General features: G+C 43.9%; 1 protein-coding gene and 1 long non-coding RNA gene across 2 annotated transcripts in view; one reads left to right on the top strand and one right to left on the bottom strand.

Moving 5' to 3' along the window:
- Nucleotides 1–4,744: 4,744 nt before the first annotated feature.
- The window catches only part of MAP2 (microtubule associated protein 2), a 260,078-nt gene continuing 245,760 nt past the window's right edge, over nucleotides 4,745–19,062 (top strand). The window contains exons 1-2 of the mRNA XM_039493838.1: nucleotides 4,745–4,937; nucleotides 6,968–7,026. The gene's annotated coding sequence lies outside the window, so the exon portion shown is untranslated. The remainder of the gene's footprint in view (nucleotides 4,938–6,967; nucleotides 7,027–19,062) is intronic.
- LOC120374354 lies at nucleotides 10,275–17,441 on the bottom strand. The gene is made up of 2 exons (XR_005586028.1): nucleotides 17,365–17,441; nucleotides 10,275–10,395 (listed from the first exon to the last, which is right to left on the bottom strand). It is a non-coding gene; the product is annotated as an uncharacterized LOC120374354 (long non-coding RNA).

The raw sequence follows: 19,062 nt of genomic DNA, 5'->3' as shown, positions 1-19,062 counted from the left end.
TCACTGTAGTCAGTAGTTAGCACCTTCAGTACATACAGGGAGCAGATCTATTGAGTTAGAAAGTGTCATTGTTACATACTGCATGCACTTTTCCAAGTGATACTTCATTCATTTAATTGCTTGATGGTGTATATCCTTTAAGAGGCACGGTTCCCATTGCAGTCAATAGCAAAACTGCCACTGATTTTAAGGGTGCTGGATCAGGCCTTGTGAATAACTATAAGGAATCGCAAATAATTATTTTTGATACCATCCAATAATTCAGTTTTTGCAAAAAGAAACCAAAGATATATTTCAAACATCCTTTTCATTACCCCAGAACTAAGAACAACCTGTTTCATTGCATGATGCATTGTGGTAAACATATGAGTCAGATCCACAGCTGGCTTAAATTATGTAGCTTGCCTCCTGGACTTCACTGGAGCTATGCTGATGTCTACTAACTGGACTCCTTGCCTTTAATATTTTATCTTGTGAAAGAGAAAATAGGTTCCAGTGAGTTCTGTAAGTCTCATCATTGAAAGCTGCACATCACATTTTGGATTGTAATAAAACTAGTAGTTTAATAGCATCATTGGGTCCTGTTTCATAACTAGGGCTCCTAGATGTTACAGTCATATGTACTGACATTCCACTTTCCCTGGGGGGTACTTGACCCCTGCCCCGCCCCAGGCCCTGCCCCCACTCCATCCCTTCCTCCAGGGCTCCTGCCCTGCCTCTTCCTGCCCCCATTTCCCCCCCCCCCAAGCGTGCCCCACCCTTGCTCCCGCTCTTAGCCCCCAGTGCCTCTTGCACGCCGCTAAAGAGCTGATCTGTGATGGGCGGGAGGTGCTGGGAGGGAGGGAGTGGGGCTGATTGGTGGGGCCACCGGCAGGCCGGAGGGCTGGGGGTTGGTGGTGGTTAATCAGTGGGACCGCTGTGGATGCTCCAGTCCTGGAGTACCTACGGAGTCGGTGCCTATGGTTACAGTAATACAAATAATAAATAATATCTGCATCTGTAAATGGATATGTATTGTATCTGTGGCCTTAGTCTTAGAACAATTTAACAGAAAATTGAACCCTCTAGAAGTGGAATATTAGAAAAAGAATAAAGAAAACTACAAATGAAAGGAGTTGATGAATAAAACATTGTCAATAGCTTTTTTCTGATGTGCTAAAATCAAACCTGTGTGTGGCACAAACTTTCTTCTGTTCACCAAAACAATGCAGATGCAAATATGACTTGAAAATTATATAGACAAGTAATATATTTAGAGGACCTGATGCTGATCTTAATTTCACCAGTGTAAATCCAGAGTAATGTCATTAAAATAGGGAGAGATACAAGGGAGCACATTCCATGCAAATAAGAACAGAATGTTTATGTAGGGTGAGATTTCCAAAAGTGCTTAGCGTTGGCCTAACTCTGCTCCAATTATAGTCAGTGGGAGTTTTACCATTGACTTCAATGAAAGGAGAATTAGGGCAACACTGATCACGCTTGAGAATTTTTAAAAGAGTAATCTGGAAATCATAGAAAGTTTTAAACAAAGAGGCAGTAGGGCTTTCTTACTGACAACTTACTGTGTGAAAACTTACAGATAATGTGAATTCCTTTCCCTAAAACTGAGAGATTAATGTTTAGGAAGTAAATTTTCAGTATAGCATACAGGAAACCAAACTCTGAGCTCCTATTAACAATATAATGTTGTGTGTCTAATCTGTTTTGCACTTCAGGGAAAATGCTCCAAATATCTGTCATGTTACTCAGTTCCTTCAACGCAGAGCTATGCTGTTACAGATTGTTCCTTATGTGCGGACAATCCAAATTGTTTTGTAACATTCTTCACAACCTGTAAAAGTTTGAGGGACTCAGAGAGGCTAATGAAAGTATTGAGATAGTTGAGAATATCCTTCCCCCAAACAGATATAAAGTTGTGCTCCCAAGGAAATTCTGGTTTAAAAAAGTAACAGAAGATGCATTTTTTTTCCCCACATAGAACTCTGTCTGTGTCTGGCTGTCACAATGGGCTTCAGACATGAACCTTGTGAATTAGCCTTGTGTATTTTCTGGGAAAGGGCATTTTGAGTACATTCTTTCCTCATTCCACTTTGTTGTTTGACTGAGGACAAAGCAGTCTTGGACATTTCCACGGCTAGCAAGAGGCAGATGCAGTCTCTCTGTGAAACGTGTAGTGGTCTCAGTCCAGTTGCAGCGGATCGCATTGCTGATCGTATCTCTACATTTGTCACAAATTGGTACCTGTGTTTGTCAGTCTCTGCAGTGAGAAAAAGGGCATGGAGAATGACGAGGTATCTCCTCCAGCGCCTGACTGAGGCCCACCGATGGACCTTGTTGAGGGAATCTTGCACTGCTGTTGCTTATGCTGGATAGATGGAAGACGTCAACCACCAGAGCTGTCATTCTAACCTCTCTCTCATGTAGTTCACGCAAAAATGATAGCATTGCCCAATTTGATTTAAGGGAAGGAGGGTCAGAATTCAGTATAGGTGTGTCCTTTAAAAAACACCTCTAATTTTATTAGTCACCATGTGTGGGGGAAAAAATGCCAACACACGGAGTCGCTAATTATTTTGCTCTGAGTCAGAGACATTGGTGTAGCCCTGTTTATTAGGAGTCGTTTCCTAAATTTGTACTGGGTGTGCACCAAAAGCCGATGAGTAAGGCCTGTGATTGTTAAAGCCCTTGAGGTGGTAAAAGAAATTAGGGCGTTTCGTTACTGTGAATGAAGAAGGTAGGCACACAGGTGCCTGTCTCTTTTTATACTGTGCTCATAACCTTTGTATATAGGAACCACCAATATTCCGTGAATTCTATGGTCCTCACCCTCTCAGCAACATCTCAGGACTGAGGTGTCAAACTTCTTGCAGATCCAGCAATATTAGCCTGGACATTTGTCCTTGTCAATGAGTAAACATGTTGTGGACTGTGCCTTTAAGGTGCAATAAATTCAGTTATGTCTCTGTGTTAGCTGCCTCTGTGTCTGATAAAGCGCAAGATACCAAACCAATGACCAGTTCCTCGTCTGAATCCTGACTGGGAGGAGCCTGAGATCCTGGCAGAGGTCAGGGACTACTGGACAGGGTTTGTTGCCCATTTCTCATCTGTCTTGCCCAGGAAAGGAAGGTTAGAGGCAAGTTGTTAACAGGCAGCATTTTTTCACTGGCAGTTACTGACTATTTTAGGGCAAGAAGCAGCCTTTATAAAGAACTTCAAATCTTTAGTACAGAGCACTGCATTTTAGGGTGGGGCCAGTACAGCTGTTGAAGACAAATCTCATTTAGCGAGTCTGACAGGATTAGAGCTGATTTTCTTCTCAGACATATGGAGTTAACCAATGATAATAGGGTCCCTCCCAACTGACATATTTTAGGGAATGACTCTTCATTTGCTGGTACAGAGAGGAGGGAGGAGGCAGATCAGCAGGTTTTTCTCTCCTCTTGATTATGCCTCCTACCTTACATCCTCTCACAAGTACTGTCTGTGTAGCTGACGCGTGAAACCAATCTGTTTTTCTTTTCAGTGTGTTGTCTAATGATTAAAGCAGGAGACGGAGAGCCAGGACTCCTGGGTTCTCTTCGCTGACTTGCTGTTACTTAGGCCAGTCACATGTCCTGCCTGTCACTCAGTCTGACCCTGATCCAAAGCCCATTGAAATCAATGGAAAGACTCCCATTAACTCCAGTGGTCTTTGGATCAGGCCCTATAAAATGAGGATCTAATGTAATAACTTTAAAGAGTTGGAATTCCTATTACTATTTGTCATCTTGTCTATCCTCCCCCCTTCTGTGCATCGCAATGAAGATTTTAATATGTTTTTGTTCAGTTGTGATGACTAAATAACAAAGACATTTTTGCCACCGGCACTCTCTGGCAGCGGTTAGTCATCTGGATAGCAGTGCAGTGGTTCAGGGCAGCTGTAAGCATTCCTGCCATGCCACCTGCTTTTCTTGTATTAAAGGAAACTTAGGCAGTGCAATGAAACACAGTGCATAAATAATGTTTAATACGTTGCTTGTATGTATAGTAGCTGCTTTCCTTCCAAGAATGGCAAAGCACTTAATATAACGAATTAAGCCTCATTGTATCCATGCAGGGTGGTAGGGATCACTGTGCCCATTTTACATTGCGGGGGCAAGGGAAGTAGGAAAGAGAGAGTTTAAATGACTTCCTCTAGGTCACACAATAGGTTAGTTGTCGAGCCAGGAAGAGCACTTAGGAGTCCTTACTCCCAGTCCCTGTCATTTAAACACTTGGCACTGTTCCTTCCTTAAAGATAGTTGTCTGTAGAACTTCTGTATGATGCGCAGTAAGAACCAGCATCTGTAGGTCTTGTCGCATTGAGTTGCCATTTGTGAATATGTTGTTTTGTTTGCCAGTGGGGTTCCCTGAAGTGAGTCAGCTGTCAGTAGAGCGATCAGTCAGGTCTGCCATTTTATCCACATTGTCTTCATTTGCTGGCCTTTGGTACTTCTTACTTAGTGCTCTCATTACTACCTTTGCTAAACCAGTACCTTGGGCTTGATCTAGCCATAGGGAGGACTGTAACAGGGTGGCCTGCCCCTTTAATGGCCAGTGGCCTGTGGCTAACCAGCCACATTCAATCAGCCCTGCCTGTGCCACAATTAGCTGCCTCCCATCGTAAAGGGGCAGCACTAATTGGGTTCAGGTGGCAGCCTGAAACACCTGGACCTCATAAAAGGGTTGAAGGAGAAACCCCAGGAAGCAAGCTGGGTTCATGAAGTGACTGGAACTTGGTGCTGTATCCCAGAGCAGAGAGACTGAAAGCTGGGAGCTCAGTTCATCGGATGGGCCTAAGGGAAGCCCAAGCAGGGTGGAAGAGCTTGTGGGACCCTGGAAGGAGATTGAACTCTGAAAGTGACCCAGTTGGAGGGCAGAGCCACATGAATCCCTGGGAGAGGCAGAAAACCCAGGTGAGGGGGAACTGAGGCAGGGAATGCCTGCCGACCCACGCTTGAGCAGCAGGTGATGCTACAGGGCAGCTATGCCCTATGATAGGGACCTTCTGCACATAGGTCTTCTCTCCACCATGTGGAAGGGAGAGGCTTAGCTTACCTTCCCAGTACCATCCTTGCCCCTCTCCAGACCCCACAGAGCCTGCGCAGGGAGAGGAGGGTGGAAAGTGAACAGGCCAAAGGGAGGAGTGGCTGGAGGCAGGGAAAATGCTCAGAGAGAGTCCCTGGAGTGGGGGTGGGAGGACATAGCCTGGGGTGGTACTGCCTTTTTGCAGGACTTTCCTTTGGGAGATCTGAGGGGGACCAGGACCTGGGAGAGTCTCCGGTATTGTGGCACGATGGAGCCAGAAAGCCAGGCTGAGAGCTGGGGGTGGAACTCTTGTGGGGTCAGGTGTCCTGGGGATGTCTGAGGCAAGGCCTGTGGTCTCTCCCAGGAGTGATATCTGTGAAAGGATGGGGTTTAGGGTGGGAAGGGATGATCTAGCCCTTTTTACTAGCCAGGTTTCATGCAGTGTTTACACTAAGCCGCTCATATTGCCAACAGTGAGGAAAGCAATTTGTTTGTTGCTCAAATGTTACCATACATTTAGTGCTTAACCCATTATTATGAATTTAACAATGATCAGACCAGCAATAAAATATAATTTTGTAAGGACTTGCCTTAAACTTTGGCTTCCAGTATCTTCAAATCTAATTCTTTCAGTCCTGTGGTCCATTATCAAATCAGGCCCTAGTTAGGGAAAATGGCCACCCTACTGAGAGGGAAATAGCTAGGGTGACCAGATAGCAAGTGTGAAAAATTGGGACGGGGTGGTGGTGGGGGGTAATAGGTGTCTATATAAGAAAAAGACGCACATATTGGGACTGTCCCTATAAAATTGGGACATCTGGTCACCCTAGAAATAGGTCTGGACATTGCACAGAGAAAATGAAACACTGACCAGTATTTCTAAATAGTGCCTGAAAAATGACTTCAGAGAGGCAGTGTGGTCCAGTGGATAGGGTACTGGGTGGCTCCTCTAGAGACCTGCAGGTCACTTCACCTATGTTTCCTCTCTCACCCTTTGCTTAATAGAGCTCTTCTTGGCAGGGTCTATCACAGTTTGTCTGTACAGTGCCTAGCACAATGGGGCCTGATCTCTGTTTGACGCTAGAGGCTGCTTTAATACAGTTGTTAATTTACTTAGTTGACTCATATTTTAATTGCTGGCATTTTTCTTTCTTAAATATAGAGTCACAAATGTCTTATTCAGTGAAAGCATAAATAAGGGGTAAGATTCTCTCTCAACAGGGGTCCTGCCAACCCACCCAAAAGACAGTTTGGCCCAGGTCCTCAGCTTTGGGTGAGGAGTGCACACAGCGATTCAGAAGGGAGGAAAGATGTGCAAAGGTGGCTTGAAACCACCTCTGCTCCCGCAATCCTGGATCTGCAGTTCCCTGGCATAAGTCAGTGCAGCAGAAGGCAGAGCTGCTCTGACTTGACTGGCTGCCAACAGTCCAAGTGGGTGAAGGCCAGAAAAGCCTCGGCCACCTCCTCTACATTGGCAAGCAGGAAGGGTGTGTCCTCGGAGCCAGAGGCGGCTCCAGGCCCCAGCACGCCAAGCGCGTGCTTGGGGCGGCATGCCGCGGGGGGCGCTCTGCCGGTCGCCGGGAGGGCGGCAGGCAGCTCCGGTGGCCCTCCCGCAGGCGTGCCTGGTCCCACGGCGTGCCGCCGTGCTTGGGGCGGCGAAATGGCTAGAGCCGCCCCTGCTCGGAGCTACAACACAGGCTTCACACCACAGCTGGGTCACCCTATGCTCATATGTTCCTCCCATTATAGCTGCCTGTGCCCCTTCTAGAGGTGCTTTACTTTGCACCAGAATAAAGCAGCTGCCTCACAAGGCCTCTGAATCTCCTTATAACCTTCAACTGGACTAAATGACTGTTTAACATCGAAGAGCCTTTTCCTTTAGTAGCTGTAACTGACTGAAGTATTTGTTTTGTTTCAGACTCTGGAAATCAGATCTAAGCTATCCTGTGACTGACAACTTTACAGCTACACCAAGAGGTGGGTTTTCAGTTTGTGCTGATCTAAGATTCCCTTACTCCAGAGCTTGAACAACACTATACATCCCTGATTTTACTATGTCCGGTCAACTAGCCAATTCCTATGGACTCCCAAACAAAATGAAGATTGTTTCTCATCGAGTTCTGTGTGCGTGTGCTCACGTGTATTTTGGTGGTTTTTTAAATGAAATAATGAGCACATTTACTCAGCCTTACAGTGGATGGGTTTCTGAAACAGAGGAAACTCTAATGAAAACAAAAATGCACAGTGAATTTGCCAACTTCTTTGTACAGATGTTTCTGTTTTTAGTAGAAATTGTCTTACAGACAGTGTCAGTTAACATATCCAAGAGCCAGGCCTACTGAGCACAAGTACTGTAAACTGAATCGACAACAGAGCATTTTTCGATTCTCAAATATCACATTTTGGCGGAGCAGCTGCCAAGAACATTTACCGCAGTATGAACTGATAGACAGTCTATCAGTTAGAACACGGAATTCATTGTCTGAGGTTTCTTTTCTCTCTTTTGCCCATCGGTTTTATTGGGGATGTTTATAGAATACACTAATGCATCCCAACCGCAGATGCAACCAGAAATGTTAGTTTGTGGAACTTAATGGAGCATCCTATCATTATCTACTAAGAAAAAGGGTGTAAACAGTTCTTCATTGGGGGAGGGGCTGGAGTTAAAAAATAATAAAACAGCTGCTGAATGTTGTTTTTACACTATCTAATTATTGTAGCAGGGACAATCCCCTGATAACTCCCAGTTTGCTCTTTTCAGTCTATGAGAGGTACCACCCTCTGATGGTCTCGATTGTTTGAAGTCTCTCTCTTTTTCCCCAGGGTGTCAGCTGGCTGTTGTAGCCAAGGCCAGGCCAAAGGTCTCTCCTGCAGCAGGGTCTAGCTCTTTCTTCCCTGGTTGGGATATGGCTCAGCAAACAGTGTCTCCTCTCCTTGGGAAGGGGAATTTTCTGTACCTGGGTGAGGTTCACTGGCTGTGCTTCTCCCATTATTTCTGCAGCCTAGCTCTCTCTCTCTCTCTCTCTAGGGAGACCTGGATAGGTCCAGCCAGCTGCCACTCCTGTGGAGCTGACTCCCAGAGCCTCTTGATTGGCTTGTCTCTTTGTGGGTAAAAAAGCTCATGGAACTTGTGTGACTTGGGAGGCCAGGCACCAGGGAGCCCCCAGGATTCTTTGCTGTCCTTTTGCATCAGTCCCATCATGCCTGGGAGTCAAAGAGCCTCCCGCTGCCATCTTATTTGTAGTCATTGCCTTGTCAGCATCTCTCGGTGAGAAAGGAACCCAGGTGGTGAAATAAGCAAAACATAAAAGCAGTTGTTTTCCAGTGTAATCAGCTGATCAGCTGTGGGGTGTTTCCTTTCTTCAGTCTGCTACGTTCTAGACTGTCTTATAAAGAACACAGTGACCATAGAAAACCAAGAGGCCAGCTAAATGCTCCAGTTTGCCCAAAGATTGTGTGTTTTTAATTCTGAAATCCTATGCCATTCTTACTAAGCAAGGCGTGACTGAGTGAAGTACAAACAACATGTCTGTGTTTTCCAGGTGATAAAATGAAATCTTTTAATGCGTTAAGAAATACAGTAGAATCTTATTTATCCAAACCTCCATTATCCGGCCCTCTCTATTAACCTAACCGGGCAGCAGGGCTTGGGCTGTCAGTCCTGGGTGACGGGGCTGATGGTTGGAGCCCGGCCTCCTGGGGCTGACTGCCAGAGCCCTGCTAATTCTCCTGATTATCCGAATTTTTGATTCTGATCTTTCCCTCATCCCAATTAGATTGGATACATGGATTCCACTGTATTGGGGGGAGGGCCAGATAAAATTCCCCCCAAGCCATAGTTGTCCATGCCCATGTATAAGTTCAGACTGCTATTGGGCCTGATTCTGATGCCACTAAGTCAATGGCAAAACTCTGCATGACTTCAATAGGAGAGTAAGCAGGCATCATTTTTTTCTTTGTTAGCAGCTCTTTGTTTAGAAAAGAAAAAGAAAAGAAAAGAAAATAATTGGAGATATACCAATCTCCTAGAACTGGAAGGGAGCTTGAAAGGTCATTGAGTCCAGCCCCCTGCCTTCACTAGCAGGACCAATTTTTGCCCCAGATCCCTAAGTGGCCTCTTCAAGGATTGAACTCACAACCCTGGGTTTAGCAGGCCAATGCTCAAACCACTGAGCTATCCATTTCCCCCATGTTTACTTGAACATGTGCAGTTAAAACAAGTACTGAACATTAGTCACTGCATGGCAAAGGGGCACTTATCTGTCTTTGTAGATGTGCACTGTGGGCCAGGCCCTCAGAAGCTGTAAATCAGTCTAACACCAACGATTTTAATTTTAAAAGTGCACCGTTGAAGCCAGTCAGAGTTCTGCCTTTTACTTTGTGTGAGCAGGTTTGAGCACTGAGGTCCAGATTTTTAAGGGTACTTAGGCGTTGCTATCCTGAATGCAGCAACAGCTAAATACCTTTAGAAAACTGTGCCTAAATCCTTGAGAATATGTATTGAATGTGCTGCCTGCTATTAATAAAACCTAATCACAAATAACAATAGATTTTAGTTGACATATCTGATCAATTCATTCACACATTTTGCCATACTATAACTTATATTACAGTAAGACCTAGAAGTCACAGCTAACGTGAGGTGGGCAGAGTATGAGATAATCCTTAGCCCAAAGATCATGCATTGGTCTGCTAAGCCTGGCTTCCTTAGGAAACAGTGTGTTTGAAATTGGTGTTGCAGACTTTTAATTCGACCTCTGTAGAACTTAATAGAAAGAAATGAAAAAACGTGAACATTTCCAGAAACCCTTCTGCTTACTCTGAGCCAGATTTTCCAGAAGTGCTTGGCTCCCCCAGGTGGGGCAAGATTTTCAAAAGTGCTCAGGTCACATTTAAGCATTTAAATGAAGAGCCAAGATTTTCCAAATTTAGAGGAATGTGTGCAGAACATTTCTGAGTACCTGGGTGTGGATTATCTTCTTTAGCCCCTTCCGTTCCATTTAATGTCTTCACATGTCCATGCACCTATGCACATGGGGCTGTGACTTTTGAAAGTGCATTTGCTAACTTGAATGATGCAGTAAAGATATGGCAATGGCTTATGACCAGTGTACATGGAACCACACAGATGCTGCTTCACTGAAGTTAGTACAGGTTGATGAGACGTTAAGTGACCTTCTGAGGATGGACTGTGCTTCCCAAAAATGATTTCAGAAGAATGTTAATTCCGTTCTTTAACATCTGCTGTTAAACGACTCACACAGTCCATTTAGCTTACAGGGTAGATTGTGCTTGATCTGATGATATCCAGAAACAGCTGACCATGTGGAGAAGTTTTATTCTCTTCTATGCACAGAGGGAAGAGAAATTATCTCTTAATTAAATGGAGTAATCAATTATCTGAATTTTATTTTAGTAAACCAGACAGTACAGCAATTTCCATCTATTTGCCAAGGGCAGACACAGCGCCAGACCAAATGAAGATTTTTCAGTTGAAATTTTATTAGTTGCCCAACTTTTCTCTCACCAATATTATCTTCTTTCTCCTCTCCTCCCCAACCCCACAAATCCAGGCCATGTTCAGATCCAGCTGTTTCCATCTCCACAATACATATAAAACTTCACCTGTCCCCTTCTGTCTTGACTGATGAATCATCTCTCCCTGCCCTGATTGCCTCCCACCTGCATTACTGCAGCCTCCCTGATACCCATATTGCACCTTCCTGCCAATCTAAAATCCAGCTACAAAAATTATCTCCTTTTTCTGTTATTCTGTCCCTGTCTCACCACTTTGTGGATACCTAGGCTGGCTCCCTCTTGCCCAGCCCATTGCGGTTAAATTTCTTGTCTGGCCTTCAAGGTGCTAAATTCTCTCTCATCTGCGTATCCAAACTCATATCACTGCATTTTCCTCACCCCTCCACTCCACCCGCAATGTCGATTTCAATGCTGCAGCTTCCATGCCTTTTTCTATGCAGCCCCTTTGCATGGAACATCCTCCCCACCCAGTTCACCAAGCCATCCAGGTCCCTCCTAAAGACTCCCTGTAAGGTTGATTGAAAATTTTCAGTAGGGAAAATGTTTGGTTTGTCTATGAGAACCTGAAACATTTTCATGAAAACTCAACTTTTTCTGTTAAAACTTCCGTGTAATTAAAATGCCAGATAACTGAAAACTTGTAAAGTCAGTTTTAAGCTTAACATTTTTTTTTATTGGTTTGGTGTTTTTCTTAGAAAATTGACATTGAAAAAACTTCTTTGTATCAACATTTCTCAGAGAGGAGAGGGAGAATAAGCATTTCCTGACCATCTCTGACTCCTTAGAACTTCCACAAGGCATAAGCCAAAAATAACGATAAGATTTTTTTTTTAAAAGCACAAAAGGCATTTAAGTCAGTGAAAGGCCTATTGATGGTCAATGGGGGCTGGGTACTTAAATCCCATTTGTTCCTTCCTCTAAAAATGCTACACAATCTCTGTTCTCAGGGCATCCCATCTTTTCTGCTTCTGTCTTTGAGATTTCAGGCTCTTCAGGTCAGGGACTGTGACTGTTTTATCTGGCTCCCAGACTATTGGCAGAGCTTAGCAAATTCTAGTTAATTTGTTCTGTCTTCTAGACTGCCGAGCTGTCATCCCACTGCAGAATAGTAGTTCACCACTGTCACTTTTCTCAGATAATATAGTACCAACAAAACTCATCCCTGGTGTAATTTCATTGGTTTAAACAGAAGTAATACACCTTCTCTTACTGTTTTGTTTTTAATGGTGATGTCTGTATTTTCGATGTCAATACGCAGCAATAATTTAAAACAGTGGTTTTCTTACAAACGGTTCAGATTGTGCTCTGTCTGATCCTTTGTCTTTCAATGAAATGGGTATTCTGTTTGTTTCTGTGTTTGTTTTAAATTATAAGGATCCAGGAATTAACAGTTTAGTTATTTTTAGAGGCATTTGTTCACATATAAGTGTGAGGTCTTCCGAGATGTCTCTGATAGGTTCTCTTTAATGCCTTAGAGAAATTAAAGGCTTTCTCGAAATACACATGGCATATGAGAAACAGAAAGGAAAAATATACACACTCGGTAAATGAGAGCCAGGGAGAAATATAAACACATTCTCACACACATACTTCGGCTATAGTGTCATCAAAAGTGACCCACACAATATGCCACAAGGTTCTATGTGCTGATTAATCATTACAGATATTTCTTTTATCTGCAATGATGAGGGCAATTATATCAAAAATAATATTCACACATAAGAGGCACTGTAGTGGGGAGTACCACTTACGAGTTAGTGAGCACAAAGGCAAGGTAGTGCTAGGTGAAGGGGAGGATAGGAAGGATGTCCCAGTAGTTAGAATGCTAGCCTAGAACTTGGCAGACCTGGATTAAAGTCCTTGTTCTGCAACAGGCTTCCTGTGGGACTTTGGACAAGTCAGGAGGGTTTAGGCTCCTAAATGTGTTTTGAAAATGAGATTTAGGTGCCTAAATCAGTTAGCCATTGCAATGTTGAGCACAGCAATGCCTGAGTAGCTTTAAATGTCTGGGCTGTAGTCTCTGGTCCTTGTCTATAAAATCGCCAAATGGCGCTTCCTCACCTCACAGGGATGTTGTGAGGTTACCAGGGGCGGCTCTAGGTATTTTGCCGCCCCAAGCACAGCAGGTAGGCTGCCTTTGGCAGCTTGCCTGAGGGAGGTCCCCAGTCCCGTGAATTCGGCGGCAGCCTGTGGGAGGTCCGCCGAAGCCGCAGGACCAGCAGACCCTCCGCAGGCATGCCACCAAAGGCAACCTGCCTGCCCCCCTGGCAGCGACCGGCAGAACGCCCCCCGTGGCTTGCCGCCCCAGGCACGCGCTTGGCGTGCTGGTGCCTGGAGCCGCCCCGGAGGTTACAATACGCTAACAATTGTGAGATACTCAACTACTATGATAATAGGGGGCCTGATAAGTGCCTTAGATGGAAATGTATTGTATCTGTAATGCTTAGGTTTGCATAAGCACAAACAGGGGAATCTCAAGTAGGAAGTAGAGAGGTTAGTTTACCCCTATAGTTGGCACCGTGCAACTGCTGCTGGGTTACTGTGTCCAGTTCTGGTGTCAATAATTGAAGCAGGCTGTTCGTAAATTGGAGAGGGCTCAGAGAAGAGACACGAGTGATTAAAGGATTAGAAAACATGCTTTATAGTCGTAGATTCAAGGAGCTCAGTCTATTTAGCTTAACAAAGAGAAGGTTAAGGGGTGATTTGACTACTGTCTATAAATACCTACACAGGGAACAAATATTTAATAATGGGCCCTTTCATATAGCAGAGAAAGGTGGAACACGATCCAATGGCTGGAAGATGAAGCTAGACACATTCGGACTGGAAATAAGGCACACATTTCTAACAGTGAGGGTAACTAATCATTGGAACAATTTACCAAGGGTCGCGATGGCTGGCAATTTTTAAATCAAGATTGGATGTTGTACTAAAATATCTGCTGTAGGAATTATTTTGGAAGTTCTATGGCCCATGTTATACAGGAGGTCAGACTAGATGATCATAGTGATCCTTTCCGGCCTTGGAATCGATGAAGTTGCTGAACCCTGATCAAGAGAGCACACACAACTAGCTGCCTGTGATTTTAAGCGCTTTTTGTGTTTGCCTGTTTTTCTGAGCCTGGCAGGTTTTCAGTCCATTCCGAGGAAGTGAGCAGGTACCAAGTGGTAGTGGGTGGAGTCAGTGAGACAGAGTTCTTGCATTTAGAACGGCGAATCTGAAGCAGCCACTTTAATGTTGCCTACCCTCCCAACAAAACATTGCAAGGATATGCAGCGTGCTGATTTACTGCACGTGTGTGGCACTCCCATTAACTGTGAGCAGCAGTGAAGTAGTGGTGAAGGGTTATAAAGGTGCACGCAAAGGATGGGATCTGTTATGGGTACAGAATCACATGGTTAACAAACCTTATCTGTGGGCTGGTCTGTGCCTTAAAGATGTGTGTGTGGATCCCAACTGTTACCATGTGGGAGGATAGGTCACATGCCTCTGTGGCCCCTACCCTATTTCATTCTTAGGAGCCAGTGGAAGGCTCTCTCCTGTGTTTGGATCTGCATTAGGGAGGGTACAGGCATTGGGTGGGGTGTGGGGTGGTGATGTCATTGAACAAGAGAGGAGTACTTATGTGACTAATGGTTGCAATATTAGGTCCCGTGGGCCAGATGCCCAATTGGTGGAAACTGACATAATGCCACTGAAGTCAATGCAGCTACACTGATTTACACCTGCTTTGGGCCTGGCCTGCTGTCTGTTCCTTTTAGCAAAGTCTGGACATTCAGACTGGTTTTGCTGATGCCACAGGCAAGTAGACATGCCGAAGCCTGGGAGTAGGGAGTTTTGTTTTGAATTCTCTAAACCAAGGGTAATCAATTATTTTTTGTCAAGATCCAAATTTCTTGGTCAAGGTATAGTAAAGGTCCAGACTCCAGAGAAAATAATAATAATTAAAAAATGATAATAATGAATCAATGAAAATATTTTGGGGTCCATTCAAAAGTGTCCGGCGGTCCAGGTCTGCGTATTGACTACCCCGCTCTAAACTACATATCGTCTAAACGGGCGGAGCCAGGAAAGGAGCGTCCTGAGAGTCACAGCAAAGGCTGAAATGAGCGTCAGACCGAGCATCAGATTGCTAGCTGTGGAACTCAGAGGCAGGGCCAGAAAAATGTTATTGAGAGAGCGCCTGGGAAGCTCTCCATATTGAGGCCAGGCCAGCAGCTCCTTACTGCTGGTTACTTAACAAAGTATGTGTTCTAAATTTTTTTGATGACAAACTCAATTGCTGGCGATGTCTTCAAGCAGAAACAGTAAGCAAAAGGGACAGGTGGTACAAGACCTTAAAAAGGAAACAACATATTGTAAAAGTGAAACCGTCTGCTGCTAGTTAAGGCTCAGTGTAAAAACTAAGCTTTGATGGGGTTTGTTGAGTGTGGTGAATAATTTACTAGAGGTCATTAGGGCCTTATACGGCTGCTACTTTCCCCATATTTTACTAGCTCATTCGGGATGGAAAATGGCATGTGAGGGATGCCACATACCATTCCAGCAGTCTGGCAGGCAGAAGGATAACATTTAAAGGCAATTTGGCCCTGATCCTGCACTAGAGTAGTCATTGACTCAAATGGGAATAGGACCAAGCCCTTTCTTTTTAATAAACCCCCCTATAATAGATCTCTCTTTACCAGTAGATCTCAAAGCATTTTAGAAAGATGATCAGTATCATTATCCCTGTTTTACAGATGGGGAAACGGAGGCAAAGAGAGGCGATGTGACTTGCCCAAGGTCACCCATCCAGCCAGTGGAGGAGACAAGAATAGAATCTTGGTCTCCTCATTTACTGTCCGATGCTCCACTAGGCCACACTGCCCCCTTAGATAAAGTGTAATGAGATAATATTAAGGAAGAGACATCATAACTTCAAGATGAATGTGAAATGTTTAGATTGAGTTAGTGGGGAGAGAACATTTCAGTATCGGGTGATAGCTTACAGTTGGAAGCTTTTCTGTGACTTATAACCAAATCAGACTCATTTACTTCTACTAAAGAGACTATAGGTCTGACCTTCGTGTTTTCATGCAGACCAAAGTCTTTTAAAAGATCAACCCCAATGACCAAGCTGTACATAAAGAGCAATTTCTTGCTCCCTTTGAAATCAATGGGAGTTTTTCTGTTGACTTCAGTAGAAGTAGGAGTGGGCTCTAAGTTATTTACTAGGGTAGAATATGGAGGTTTTTTGTGTCAGCTGCCTACATTGAAGGTGTACAGAGGGAATGTCAGATTTTTCCATACTGCAAGTCTGTTATGTGTCACAAGATGAAAACATGTCACAGACAAAAAAGGGAAAATGTGATGACAATCAAAGGGACAGTTGGCTATTTTTATTTTTCTTACTGTCAGCTGTTAACTGCTGCAGGCGTAAACATGCATCACCACAAAGAGGTGTTATAGTGTCTCCTAAGGGTAGCCTCTCGCTTTGGTGTATGGGGAATTACACATGTTAATGGGAATGGCACACCAAATTCCTGTGTTCTAGACTGAGAGATATACTGCTGAGTATCCATTCCAGCCAGCTCCCATTAAAGCAATGCACAAAGTCAGCATTTAAAGCTGAAATTCTACTTTTTCTGTTAACATTTAGTTAAAAATCTCTTTACTCGTCAATGTGCTAGCCTTTTTGATACCATTAGAATAACCAGATGACAAAGTTAAAAGAACTAAACATGTATGTATTAGAGAACATGCAAATAATCGCTCTACTGTAACGGCTGTTATGTATTTGTTTGCATCCTTGTAGCAGAGACATGGAGCACGGGTCACTTGCTGGAGGATTCTCTGCACCTTGAGGTCTTCAAACCACAATTTGAGGACTTCAATAACTCAGACATAGGTTAGGGGTTTGTTATAGAAGTGGATGGGTGAGATTCTGTGGCCTGCATTGTGCAGGAGGTCAGACTAGATGATCATAATGGTCCCTTCTGACCTTAAAGTTTATGAGTCTATGAGTCTGACATCTGTTTAGTTGTGAAAATCATCAGGTTTGAAATACCTAGACTGCTGAGGACAGCAGATTCAAATTCTGACATGAGCAAGTCAGCCTTTTATTTCTAGAGAGGGCAGGATGGTCCAGTGGTTAGGGTTTTAACCGAGATCTTGGGAGACTAGAGTTGAAGTCCCTGCTCTGCCACAGACTTCCTGTGTGACCTTGGGCAAGTCATTTAGCCTCTCTGTTCTTCAGTATTGCCTCAGTAAAATGGGGATAATCCCGTTCTCCCGGGACAAAGGGAGGATAAAGGCTTTTAAGATTGTGAAGTGCTCAGATGCTATGGTAATGGGACCTATAGGTACCTCAGACTTTCTGCAGTGGCTCCATTGAGTTCGGTGCAAATTTCTATAAAGAAGGCTTTGGGGCAAGACCTTGGAAACGCAACCTATCTGCTCTGCCTGGATGATAAAGACTCTGTTGCTCTTGTTGGTTTAAAAAAAAAAAGAGGCTTGCCCTGATGCCCTTGGCAAAATAGTTCCTGCCTAGCCTGCTATTATACAAAGTGCTCCATTCCAGTTATACACCTTGCTACCACTCCCCATCTCAGAGGTGGGTGCATTTCAGGGATGAAGTAATTCAGGGGTGTGTATAATTTATAAAGTGCTTTGGGATGACAGACATTACATGCATAAAAAGATGTTGCCGTGTTTGGGTCTGTTGCTTTAAGCTGAGATTTTTCAAAAGGGCTGAGTCAGGTGCCCAATTTCTGTTGAAAGTCAATGAGAGTTGGGTACCTGCCTGAAACTTCAACAGATCCGGAGAGACCTCAGAGACAAGCAGTCAGTTGATGTGTTTGCTGTTAGCTCAGTTGTGGGACTTGGAACACATTATTAGAATGTTCAGTTCAAAAAGTTTTGTTGCGTCATAGTAGTGCATTCAAACTATGAAGCCTCAGAAATAGTTATTCCCTTAGTTAATAAAGTTTTGCAGGTGCTTTTGTGTAATCTCCCTTTAGGAAAAGATTCTGGAAGGGGTGGAGCTTACGACTGTCAGCATTGGTTGGTTTAGGTCAGGGGTCGGCAACCTTTCAGAAGACTGTGCCGAGTCTTCATTTTATTAATTCTAATTTAAGGTTCCGCATGCCCGTAATACATTTTTCCGTTTTAGAAGGTCTCTTTCTATAAGTCTATAATATATAACTAAACTATTGTTGTATGTAAAGTAAATAAGGTTTTAAAATGTTTAAGAAGCTTCATTTAAAATTAAATTAAAATGCAGGGCTCCCCGGACCGGTGACCAGGACCCGGGCAGTGTGAATGCCACTGAAAATCAGCTCGCGTGCCACCTTCGGCACACGTGCCATAGGTTGCCTACCCCTGGGTTAAGTGTCTCCCCACTCAGCATGCTGTCTTTCAAATCCCATTCTGAGGCTCCTCTTTCTCCCCATTCATTGTAGAGGGAGCCTTGGTTTGTAACTCAGGGTTTTTGGAGTCCAGTAGTTTTCCAGGTGCTTAAGTCCCATAATCCTCAAAGATATTTTGGGCTCCTGACCCTGGTTGTCAGCAAGGCGGATCGAACTGGGGCCCTTGGGAGCTTAGTGCATGAGCCTCTACTGCATGAACTAAAGGTCAACTGCCTGTTAGTCAAGGCTGTAGAGCAGACTCATTAATTGCCTTCTTTCTCTCTAAGTGGTCTCAGTGCCACTAGATGGGACAGAACACCCCACCTAGGAGGTGTGTGGGTTACATTTGCACCAAGCAACTTGAAGCAGTGGAGCCAGATCCTCATCTGGCAACAACTGGCCCTGTTCCACCGAAGTCCCAGCTGAGAGAATCTGTCCCCTGATCTTCAGAAATACAGGAACTACAAGGCACCACTGGTAACATAGCAACAGAAATGCCTCAATACAATTTTTATCATTGCTGGTATTGTAAGTTAGTTACAGCAACAATCCTACAGTGGAGGGCCTGTTTTCTTTTCAGCAAGACTCCCTGCGGCATTTTTGTAAAGAAAAGTCAAATTTTCTGGAAGTGTGATACCTGCTAACGTTAGAGTAATGGCTCTGAGTACTGCTAAGAGGCTATAATTAAAATACAAAGTAGGTAGTGAAGAAAATGTTACTTTTATTTAGTTTTAGGTGGAACTGTCCTCCTTACTGGAAAGTATTTTCTGTTAGATTCTCATGTTTGGTTTGTTGTAGCATGTGAAATAGACTTTATCTTAACCGTTTAAAAATTTTAAGGCAAAACGTACAGAGCCAACTGCACGTAAATCACAGTAGCCTGGTTATCAAATGTGCTACACCAAAAGCTCTCACTGCCTTTAATGATTGTTGTGAGTGGTCAGCACTTCAGAAAATCAGGGTGCTATTACTTAGATGCCTTAGGCACCCCTGTTAAAAAAATGATGGCTTTAATCTTTGCATAGTTACATTGAAGATCATCGTATGTTGAATTAAGACCAAAGGATGAAAAAATAATTACTTTTGTTCA

This window comes from Mauremys reevesii, linkage group 11, assembly GCF_016161935.1.
Source record: "Mauremys reevesii isolate NIE-2019 linkage group 11, ASM1616193v1, whole genome shotgun sequence".
In the NCBI taxonomy this organism is placed as follows: Eukaryota; Metazoa; Chordata; order Testudines; family Geoemydidae; genus Mauremys; species Mauremys reevesii.
Note: the sequence above shows the minus strand (reverse complement) of the source record. Positions and strands in the feature narration are given on the sequence as shown.